Source organism: Hibiscus syriacus, unplaced genomic scaffold, assembly GCF_006381635.1.
Source record: "Hibiscus syriacus cultivar Baekdansim isolate YM2019G1 unplaced genomic scaffold, ASM638163v2 tig00002237_pilon, whole genome shotgun sequence".
Lineage (NCBI taxonomy): Eukaryota > Viridiplantae > Streptophyta > Magnoliopsida > Malvales > Malvaceae > Hibiscus > Hibiscus syriacus.
The window spans coordinates 5,889,566-5,902,017 of NW_024061918.1; the positions used below are offsets into that span (position 1 = coordinate 5,889,566).

Here is a 12,452-nt window from a genome sequence, read left to right on the forward strand (position 1 = left end):
AGTTGGAGAAAAAGAAATTTCAATTTTTATTCGATTCATTTTTAACAATGGCGATGGAAATGGGAAAAATATTTTTGTTTTCATTTTGTGCAACGACTATCATCAAGACGTGTCTATAGAGCCCATATAGAAAAGTGGCATAAACTTGAATCATTTGTTTGCAAAATATAAACCCTTCGATAGCTGGATTAAACACCTAGAACAACCCACAAAAAATTCTCTTCCCGGGGATAACGTCTCCCTCATGCATGACTGCAGGATGAGTATAGTACCTAACAATGGTTTTAGGGATGAAAAATGACGTTGCTTGCAGCAGACGTGGTAGCTCATTATATGACTTATCCCAATCACTATACAACAAGGTCATTGCTTTCCGTTTAGCCATCACTTCCTGGTAATAAGTCAGAATATAACCAAATGTATTCTGAATGGATGCCACTAACACAGAAACGTGCACTATTGGATTTTTTCCACCAACAGCTTCACATAAGAGCATATTACATCCGAATGTAAATGTATGTGGTCTTGTGTCAAGGAGGTCATTGTACATGCTTGCTCTGCATTGAACCTTGTGACTTTCCACAATATTTTTTGTTGTAGGTATGATACTCGTATCCTCCATTTACATCCAACATCATGGTGTATACACCTTACAAAATAAGTTTTTTGATCCGGCTCCACGACATAGAATTGAAGATGAGCTTTGATACATTACTCCTTGATTGCTAGTTGTGCCTCTTTTTTGTTTTAAACTGAGACCCAATAGCCAACTCAGATGACCGCTCGTCTGAAGAATTCTAGTGGGCAGCACATAACTTTGGCATATCAAATATTTCAAGATTCCACATAGCATCATAGTTAATGTCATGCATTGCAACTGCATGATGATACCAAGGTAAATCATGGTGATTGATTTCAGGTTGAGGGTCTGTCCTTGCCCAAACATTTGGAGCATTCTGCAATCCTTGACATCGTGAAACAGCTGCCTCCCATACATCCTCCTCAACATCCAAACCTTGTCCCTCTGAAGCAGTCTAAAAAAATCTGACTCATTAACTGCTGCTGTGTCATCATCATCTACCAATGGAACAATATCTTCATCATCCTCGCTAAATTCAACAAGGCTTTCACCAAACAGTCCAAAAAGGTTATCATCACCATGTGGTTGAGAGGGTCCTGCTTCTTCTTTTATTCGAGCTGGTACTGATGACGTCAGAATATCAATTGCATTCGTGGTTTCGACGTACATCTCCACCATATTATTATATGATGATTGATGAAGTCCAACCATAACAACAACATCGTCATCATCATCAAGCTGAACTTTTCCATATGTCATTGGATTTAAGGAGATCAGGTGTCGATAACTTAAACATGAAACATAAGCTCCAAGTTTTCTATCAATTTTTTTCTTCATTTGGCGATGAGATACATCTACAAGGAACATCATATTGATCGACCTATCTAACTTAAACACAACACCAATATCAGTTTGTTGAATTTCGCCATTATAATGGACAACTGTGAAGAATTTGTTGCTTATTGCTTGAAATGTTTTTTGTTAGATGAAAGGAGTTTGTTGTGTAAGAGATTGAAGATGAAAGGAGTGTGTTATGTAAGAGATTGAAGATGATGTGCACAACTTAAAGGGAAGACATATTTTTCCCGTTGGAACTCGTCACACCGGCGTGATGAGTTCCATTTAAATTTTAAAAAAAATCTAGCGTTGAACAACGGTCAATCTAACGGCCAAAAAAGTCAAAATTATACCCGTTGGAACTCATCACACCAGTGTGACGAGTTCCATGGGCATTAAAATATTATTTTTTAAGTTTCTTTTAAAAAATTTTGAAATAAAAAAAAAATTATTTGGACTTGTCACGCCGAAGTGACGAGTCTATCAAGATATATTAGATTTATTCCAGCTGTGGGGTCCACTTGACACAACCCATTAAAAAATTATATCCCATGAAACTCGACACGTCGGCGTGACGACAAGTTTAATGGGGATTGTTTCAACTGCTGTAAATCCCAAATTAAATGTTTGGGTGTCCTATTGGGCCAAATAACCCACCTGGGTGGATTATTTACCCAATTTGGTCCATAGTTTGGGTTTTAAAATCTTAGAATTTATCCCATGAATTCAAGCTCATTTTTTATGGTATGTAAACATTTCTAAACATACTCCTTTTGAGCCTTGTTAATAAAAACTTATGAAATTATTATTTTTCCCATGAAATTATTGATTAAATGCAAAAAACATTAAATAAAAATGCAAAAACTTAACCCAACTTGATAAAATATCAACAATAAAAATATAAACAACCTAAAATGACAAAATAAAATTTATCCGAACCAAACCCGATACTAATTTATACTCGAAAATACATGAACTCGAGATGATCCGACCTAATTGGAAAGTCTACATGCATCAGACTCAATCCACACTCATATGTACTGTAAATTAGTTTGTGATGTCAACACTTCCATGTCAAAATTATGATCTGAGAATTTATTACCAATTATAGTTTTGAAAGTTAAAAATGAAGGCATCAGTGTATCTAAGTCTAACTATAAATGCATACGCTGAGGGAAATGAACAAGGAGAAGGAAAACAATATCAATGGACATTGAACCGCATGTTATCCTATTTCCGTTGGTACTTTAGATGTATTCGGTTCGATGGAAAACTGCAATGACGAAGCTTTTGTGCCCTCCCCTTCTTTATCGAACCCGATTAATTATTGTCTTCCAAACTAGAATCATATATCTTTAGCTCGGTGAGTGATGGGAAAAGCTTCTGGTGTAGATCAGTTGTTCCGATACGAGACTCGGAGAAAGACGACACATGCGACGATTCACGTGACCTCTCCCTCTGTGATTTTACTGGCTTGTCTTTAACTTCTTTGCATACCTTATCCAATATTATCAAGAAATCTCGTACGACGAGAAATAGGCATAATCCCTCATCCTTCTTATTATCACCATAGAAGTAACTTCCGGTTTTCTTCACTAACTCCATTATTCTCTTCTCTTCCTCGAGCAATGACATGACATCAACCTCGGCATTATTATGATATAAACCTAACTACTATAGAAGAAACTAAAGAGAGAATAGAAGAAGAAATTCTGCATTTCATTTACATGAATCTTGCTTACATGATCAGAGGCTTAGCAGTTCATTTATATCAATTGATTGACTATAACAGTTGATTAACAACTTCCCTTAACTAACTAGTAACGTACTGAACTAATTCCTAACAGCTTTTGGTTACAACTAACTTGACTAACATTTATACACTAATATTCCCCATGCAATTCGTACTTTCAGCTTTGCTTTCTGATGAACACTCTTCATGCTGATCACATATACTAACATTCCCCACGCGATTCATACCTTCAATTTCATCACGTTGAAAAACACTGGTTAGCAAAGCACAACCATCCTTATGAACCCGAGTGACTAATAACTTCTGCTGATGACGGATAAACATCGGGGCAGACAGTGTCTTGGTGAGGGCATCAGAAACCTGCTCATATGCCAGAACTTCTTGCACCTGCAATCAACCATCTGCTACTATTTCTCGAGCAAAGAACAAATCCAACTCAATATGTTTAAACTTCGAATGAAAGACAGGATTGGAACACACAATAACAGTGCTTGTATTGTCACACCAAGGAGTCGGTTTACCATCAAAGGAACACTGTAATTCCTTGAACAAAGATACAAGCCATACAATTTCTGAAGCAACTAAGGCAACACTACGATATTCAGCTTCAGTAGTGGACCGAGGAACCACCTGTTGTTTACGAGAACTCCATGACACTAGATTACCACCAAAATAGATGCAATATCCTGAAGTGGATCACCTGTCATCCACGTCAGCCCCCCAATTTGCATCAGCAAAGCCCACTAATGACAGTAGAATTCTCTTGACTTCCTGGAAGTGTAATTCTCTAGGAGCTTGCATAAACTGACAGACACGATTAACAGCATAGGAAATGTCTGGCCTAGTGATTACCACATATTGGAGAGCACCTACAATGCTTCTATAGTTAGCCACTTCATCAATGAGTGTTCCACTAGCAGCAGAAAGCTTCCACTGTGTTACCATTGGAGTTGGAAGTTCCTTAGCTGTTGCAAATCCACGTTTTTGTAACAAATCCAACACATATTTTTGTTGGTTCAGTACTAAACCATTCGAGTCACAGTAGACTTTGATGCCCAGGAAATACTTAAGAAGCCCAAGATCTTTCAATGTAAACTTTGCATGAAGCTTGTTTATAACACCTTGAACTTCACTCGAACAACTTTCTGTGAGAATAATGTCATCTACATAGATCAGTAGATAAGTCAGACCAACATTAGTTTTGTGAATGAACAAGGAGGCATATGATCGTGACACAACAAAACCTTCTGAGATCAAATACCCTTTAAGGCTTTCAAACCATGCACGGGGTGCCTGCTTCAGGCCATATATTGCCTTGTTTATTTTGCATACCATATTACCATCACCTTGTTTATAACCTGGAGGCTGTAACATGTATACTTCTTTAGACAGATGTCCATTTAAAAAGGCATTGTTGATGTCTACCTGCCTGAGTGACTAACCTTTGGCTAATGCAAGGGAAATTATGACTCGAACAATAACCGATTTTACCACAGGGCTGAAAACTTCATTAAAATCAATCCCAGGTTGTTGAAGGAATCCCTTGGCCATGAGACGAGGTTTGTAACGTGCAATGGAGCCATCTGCATTTCTCTTAACTTTAAAGAGCCATTTACAACTTACAGCTCTCCTGCCTTTAAGAAGAGGAACCAATGTCCAAGTTTTATTGCTAGTCAAGGCCTCAAATTCTACCTGTGCAGCAGCCTTCCAATGAGGGTGTAAGAAAGCCTCATAAATTGTTGTAGGTTCTTTATCACTAAAAGAGACATTCAACACCTTTGGTTTTCGTATCCCACTCTTGCCACGCGTAACCATGGGGTGAATATTTTAACTAGGGGCAGTCCGATCAATGCAAGTGGGTGGCATAGTATTACTCGAATAACTCACCTCAACACCAAGACGAGGTACAATACCAGCATCTAAAACCAATTCTTCAGCCATAGCCCAGGTGGTGTAGGACATATAGGAGCATCTGTCGAGTCTGTAGCAAACTGCTCCTCATGAGGTAACATTCCACCAGTGGATGAAGATGTTGTTCCATTCGTATCGACAATGTCTGTAGCAACCTGTTCAACAGGTAACAACAAACCATCAGTAAATGAGGAATTTACAATATGCGAGATGGTACCCTCGGTCACTCCAATTGGTCCAGAAGTTGTTGTTGTAACAATTGGAAGAAGGCTTTCAGTGACCCCTGGAGAACACGAGCTATTTGTGGAGATGTTACATCTTTGTGGAAAGGGAAAATCCTGTTCATCAAACACCATATGTCGAGAGATGATCACCCTTCCATCATTATCCAAACATCGATAGCCCTTATGAGACATGCTATAGCCTAGAAAAACACATTGCCTTGACCTGAACTCCAATTTATGGTGATTAACGTACCTCATGCATGGAAAGCATGCACACCCAAAGACATGTAGGAAGTCATATGCTGGCACCTTGTTATACAAGATCTCAAATGGGGGTTTTCCATCCAAAACTTGAATGGGTAGTTTATTGACGAGATAGACTGTAGATAAAAAGGCATATGGTTAACCCCATTTCAACTATGTGCCTGTGTTTTCGCTCAACTCGACCATTTTGCTCAGAGGTGCCTGGGCATGAGAGTCGATGTTCTACACCATTTTGCTACAGCTACCCCTTAAGCGATTGATATTCACCACCACCGTCTGTTTGCAAAGCATTAATTTTGCAGCCAAATTGAACCTCTATTAGCTTGTAAAAATTAATAAAACATGAATGTACATCAGATTTCCTTTTAAACAAATAAACCCAGGTGTATCTACTTGTGATATCAACAAAGGACATATAAAATGAAAATCCATCCGAAGAATTACAAGGAGCATGACCCAAAACGTCTGAAACAACTAGCTGAAATGGTTTATTATAATGCGAGGTAGAAGAACAAAAAGGTAGTTTATGAGCCTTCCTTGCATACAAGCAACACACACATGTGTCAATTTATTCTTATTAAAGAGACATTACAATGCTTTATAACAGATTTTACTACATTGCTGGAGGCATGACCAAGGCATCGATGCCATAGGTCCATAGGATCTGAAATCATAGCAATGTGATTTAGTTGAGCATTCGAGCACGCCTCATCAGAAGGAAGGAGCTGATAAAGTCCTTCATCCGTGAGCCTCCCTCGAAGAAGAACCTGTCGTGTCTGAGCATCATTCACAACACACTCATGCGGGAGAAACTCAAGAAAGACACCGTTATCTCGTGGAAACTGTGAAACAGAAATTAACTTCTTCTTGATGTTAGGAACATGCATCATGTCACACAAAACTAAAGGTTTTATACTAGAATATAAAGAGCTTTGTCCTACATGTTCAATTCTAATACCATCACCATTGCCCATGTGCAATGCATTATCACCAGTATACACCATACCTGAGTGGAAAACAGAATGATCATCAGTCACATGGTGGGTCGTACCAATTTCAGGATACCAAACAATAACATTTGTGGGCTTCAAGAAGGAGTGAACACCCGAGGATGAAAGAATTGAAACAAAAGCTGCAGGTGTTGTGGGTGCCAAGAATGGATTATGGCCTACTGCAGAAGGATTCGAAACATCATTGGAGAAACCAACTGAAGCTCCAGAAGATGGATAGTAGGCAAAGGCTGATGGGGAGCAAAACGAAGCACTGGGAATTATTGAACTGACTGGATATAAATAAGGGGAAGGAGCAGGAACAAAGCCAAGATATGACACCGTATTCAATGCATGATTATATCCCCGTGCAGAGGGTTGATGTTGATCAACACCCGAACCATTTGGCCGTTTTGAATAATTTCCAGCTGAAGTACTAAAGTCACCAACACAATTGTAATCACGATCGAAGCGATGATAACATTTCTATACTATATGTCCAAACTTACCACACAATTGACATTATGGTTTGTTGGAGTTATAACTCTGTCCACGACCTCATCCTCGATAACCACCTCCCTGCTGCTCACGCACTTGAGATGAATGATCATCAGTGGAATTTTTAACAGTCAAATCACCATCGGGCTTCTGCTGAGCAACATTGGCCGAGAGTCCTTCACCTAAGAACATCTTCTGCCGAGCTTCACAGTCAAGCAACATTTCGGTGAGAGTGTCCAATGAAACCTCTTATTCGGAAGCTATAACAATTACTGATTCAAATTCCATAGTTAGGCCTGCTAAAATGACACTAACATGTTCTTTCTCAGTTACAACACTTCCAGAGGCATTTAGAAAATCACAAACAGCTTTGACTTTTGCTAAAAATTCATGAACTGATAAGCCTGACTTCCTTTGCGAGTGCAAAGTGTGGCGAAGCGATGAGATTTTCGCACTAGATCGTGCACCAAATAAATGTGTCACGGCATTCCAAATAGCAGCTGCAGATGTAAGACCAGTAAGATGAGGCAGAACCTCCATGCTCATAGTAGTTAACAACCTAGAGGTAAGCAACTTATCTTGTTGCCTAAAGATGAGGAATTCTGAATTTTCCTCAAGTTGCCCAGCATCATTAGTAACAAATTCATTTGGAACAACTATATTAGGAGAAATAAACTTCAACAAACCATAACCATCAATGATTAACGATACTTGATGTTTCCACAACAAATACGTATTTTCAGTGAGTTTAACTGTATCATGTTTAGGTATATGCTGAATCGAGCTTAAACGAGTAGCAGTGTAGCTCATCGGGGAATTAATTTGCGAGCCATTCTCTTCACGAGTCGGATCAGCCATAAGGTCAACCATATTGAACAAACTTAGATAGGAACACAAGTCTAAACTTTCAAGAAAATACGTACCCAACCAAGAAGCAAGAAACGATGAAGCAAGGAAGGTAGAAGTCGAACATCTGAGCTTTCATGAATAGCAGCAAGAAGTCACACCATAGCAGCACCAGGACTTTAGCGACTGATACCATGTTATGATATAAACCTAACTACTATAGAAGAAACTAAAGAGAGAATAGAAGAAGAAATTCTGCATTTCATTGAAATGAATATTGCTTACATGATAAGAGGCTTAACAGTTCATTTATATTAGTTGATTGACTATAACAGCTGATTAACAACTTCCCTTAACTAACTAGTAACTGTACTAAACCAATTCCTAACAGCTTTTGGTTACAACTAACTTAACTAACATTTATACACTAACATTCCCCATGCAATTCGTACTTTCAGCTTTGCTTTCTGATGAACACTCTTCATGCTGCTCACATATACTAACAAGCATTCTCCATGAAACTCTTTAATGTTTTGTGAAAACCACTGTCTTCCTCCAAATCTTTCATCTCTGAGTTCAAGAAATCACGTGCTTTTAGGAGTGATTGGCCGAGTTTAACGACGGTTCCTGTTAAGTTTTCAGCATCAACGGCTGCCGCTTTCTTAACACTTTCGAGTTCAGTACTCTGACATGAAACTGTCTGAAACCCAAGGCTGTGGTAGAGCTCATCCATATCAGGGGAAACATCCTCAAGAAGATCATCAGATTTTATGCTGGTAAAACTTTCGCTTTCTCTTTCAACACGGGCGGCTTTCAAACCTTCGGAACGTATTATTTCTTGGACAACGAAATTCAAGAGTGTCGTCTTGCCATCTGCTCCTTTAACATCCGATAACTTCAAAAGAGCATCGAGTTTGAAAGCTTGTGCACCACCATGGTATGTTCCATCATTCATGTGATTTCCGGTTTTAAGAACAGCTTCTAAGAGCTTGAGGAATAGGCGGCTACATCTTAGATCCTTGCAAGCAACCTGCAAAATTACAATGCTTAATTCACATTTCATTAACTATCTGAAAATGCATTTCTGATGTATGACATGAATCATGCAAGTCATAAACATTAAAATCTAATGACAAACCTCTAATGCTTCAAAGGACTCTTTTGTGGCAGCAACTTCCTCATTAAGAGAACACATAAAAAGCAGCGCTTCCATTCGTTTAAAGGCGAACGGGATGTCAAGCACTTGTTTTAGGAATTGCTCCGCTGGACCAAGTTGAGAAATTTCACCACTGAACGTTTTGAATTTGCGTTCTTCATCTAATGTTGGTGCCATCATTAATAACGTCCGAAGGAGTTCCATCGGGAGTTCGTTTCCTGATATTGAAAGAAAGGAATAGAAATTTGAACAATTATCAACCAGTAATAGATTGCGCAGAGATTAAAATTCCTGGTTGTTTGCAAATTTGCTCCGAAGCACATTTTATATAGGATAAATAAGATGGAAGAAATCACCTTCCCGAAGTGCATCGCATACATCTGCGGTGCTCACATTCAACGCCCGCAAAAGTATTGCCAGATTTTGTGCTTTCTTGGGGTCAATTAGTTAAACAAACTGAGGTGCATGTTCTTTCTTACCAGATGGATCCTTCTTACCATTATTCTTTTTCTTGTCAGCGCCCGAATATCGGAACAGACTTTGGATCAGATCCTCATTAAACCTGAAAAGGCAGCACCGAGAATTCCATTCTGATGAGTCAGCATTAAGTTAACAGGAACAAAACAAGAATCAGATACATACCGGAACGATCCGGATTTGATCTGATTCCAGGCCTTTGCATGGTCTGGCTTGGCTGCAACTTTATCCCACAAAAACGGCTTCAGTTTGGCTTTAGAAGCATTAGCACCATTCGCTGCTGTATAAGATGGAGCATTTGGTGTGCGTTGTGGTCCATTTGGTGGTTTAGGTCCCTTGGAACATAAAGGCGTTGGTGGAGGTGGCCTAGGAGGAGCACCAGGAGGAGCTAGTGGGCGAGGACCAGCTCCAGGAGGTTTAGGTGGCGGCGGAGGTCCAGGATGTGCAGGACTATTAACCCTAACCGGATTAGGAGGTTCATGAGGGAGAGGATCCAATCCACCTGCGAGAGCATTATCCGGATGTACTCCAGGAGCAGAAGTACTTGCCTCTCCCGAAAGTTTTGTCGAATTAGTATTGCCTGATTTGTCAGAAGATTCAACTGAGGCTTTGGAAACAGCCGCACCAGCAACAGCTCCAAATGATGACTTCCCATCCGAGGAGATTTCTAGAGCAACACCGCCATATTTTGAAGTCTTCTTTTGTTGGCTTGATTCATTACCTAATGATTGGTGATCAAGCTTCTTTTCTGAATAAGATATAAAAGCATATGCATGAGAAGAACTTACTAAAACAAATTTTGGTAGAGTTTATCGAAAAGCTTCAATATAGTGTGGGAAAGTATTTACCACCGCAGTCTCCGCAGATAGGCCTCGGGTTAATTTGCTTACGGAAGAACAAAAAGAAGAACAAGAACGCCACAAAAGCTGTTACTAATGCAGTCGCAATACAAGCAATAAAATGTGTTGTCTTCGTCAGTCCTTTATATTCAAAATCAACATGGTGGAGATCATGTACTGGAGGTGGTGCGTTAGAAGGTTTAGGAAGTGATGGAAAGGGTGAAGAGGCCGGACTTTCCGTTGGAGATGGAATTGGACTAAAATCAGGAGCTTCGGAATCAGGAGAAGAAGCTGGGGCTGAATCTGGGGGTGATGATGGGGATAGAGATGGGCCCGAGTCCGAGTCAGGGGCTTCTGCAATGTTCTTTGGGGATAAAATCCTTCTAGGAACATCATGCCTGTTATATGAAGAATTGACATATCTGATGTACAAAGGATTAAAGCCACCGTCTTTTACGGATGCTTGGTATATAAGATCATTCTTTCTCATGCAGTTAGAAAGAGCTTGCTTTAATGCGGGATGGCGAACAAAGTTCTGAATGCTTTCTTTTGCCAATGAATAATCCACCGTATGGATAATATTGGAGAGTATTTCCCGCAGACGATGAAACTTCAGTTCAAAAGCTTGCGATAAATCACTCAACTCTTGTCTGCAATCTAGCCATAACAAACTCACCTGCAAGTGAACAATTTGATAATACAATGTTGTGATTGTCAAGAAAACTTGGCTCCCACTTCCTAAATCAAAAGCAACATTTAATCCTTTGATTAAGGATTGTCACTACCAAATATGCATTTCCCATTGGTCTATGTTGTGATTATCCGATGCCAATGTCATTGGTGGTATGGTTCAAGACAAGTCCGAGTGCAGTTTAATTTCAGAATATACTACATGTATCGAAAACTCGAATACCTGATGCGACTCTCGGTTTTCAATAACTTTTAACACCTCTGAAGTAATAATCATTAAACATCACTAGAGATTACAAAGCTGAAATGCTTATCATTCTAACATCTTCCCAAGGCTTCATTATGTTAACCATTTGCCCTCCAACATAAAAAAGGCAAAACATCGTTTTCAGAGAACATCAACTATTTGCTACTAAACAAAACACAATTTCTTTTCAAAGCGTAAACAATATTGTTCAAGCAAAACGATTGCAGGGAATGGGAAAACTAATCAGATAAGCAAAATGAATTGAACTTAAAAGAGAAAATGAAGTTGAGCAATGTCCTTTACCAGGTTTTCGTTGATGGCCCCATTCGCTGGATCGGCTAATACATTAATAAATGTTTCATCTCCATCACCTCTATACTCCAAGATGATTGCCAATGAAACACAAATCAAAATCATCAAAAATATAACACAGGGAATTGCTTTGGCACACGATTTTCCTTGCAACATAGGCATTATCACAAGCAGAAAAGGGATTCCTTTTCACTCCATCAATGTCCAAAACCAAAAGAACTCAACCCGACCCGACCCAAAACCCATCAGATGCTGACATCAAGAGTTCAAGCCATACAACATTTGGTACCAACTCAAGTCATTTCCCCTCAAAATGAAACCATTGAAACCTGGTAAAAATAAGCAGGTTTTTCCTCAGAAAGTTAATGAAAGATTGAAACTTAGAATTACAACTCTAGAGAACAAAGAAAACCCAGAATTCCCTTGAAAGCCAGAAATTGGGATTCAAATAAAATTTAGAAGCAATTAAGCCATAAAGGATGTGATCCATAAAGCATAAAATAGAAGCAAAATCTCTTCTTGTTAACTTATACCATAAACGATCAATAACAAATTGTTGAACAAAAAAGAATCAGCTAACAGTGCATGTAAAAAGAGTTGGAAAGGAAAGAACTTTTGCTCCAACATTTAGCCATTGTTTATAATACACAGCGAACTTAGTTGTCCCCATATCCATTGCAGAGCTTCCTGAATCACAAAACACTTGAAGCAAATGCCAAGCCGATACCCTATCGTTGATCTCAAGGTTGTAAACTATCGATAAGTATAGTCGAGGCCGAGAGATAAGAATTAGTAACACCACAAGTTGAACCATTCAAGGAAGCGACAA

The 12,452-nt window shown here is 39.1% G+C and overlaps 1 pseudogene; it reads right to left on the reverse strand.

Moving 5' to 3' along the window:
- Positions 1-2,737: 2,737 nt before the first annotated feature.
- Positions 2,738-12,102, reverse strand: LOC120140366 (annotated as a pseudogene).
- Between the last annotated feature and the right edge of the window lie 350 nt (positions 12,103-12,452).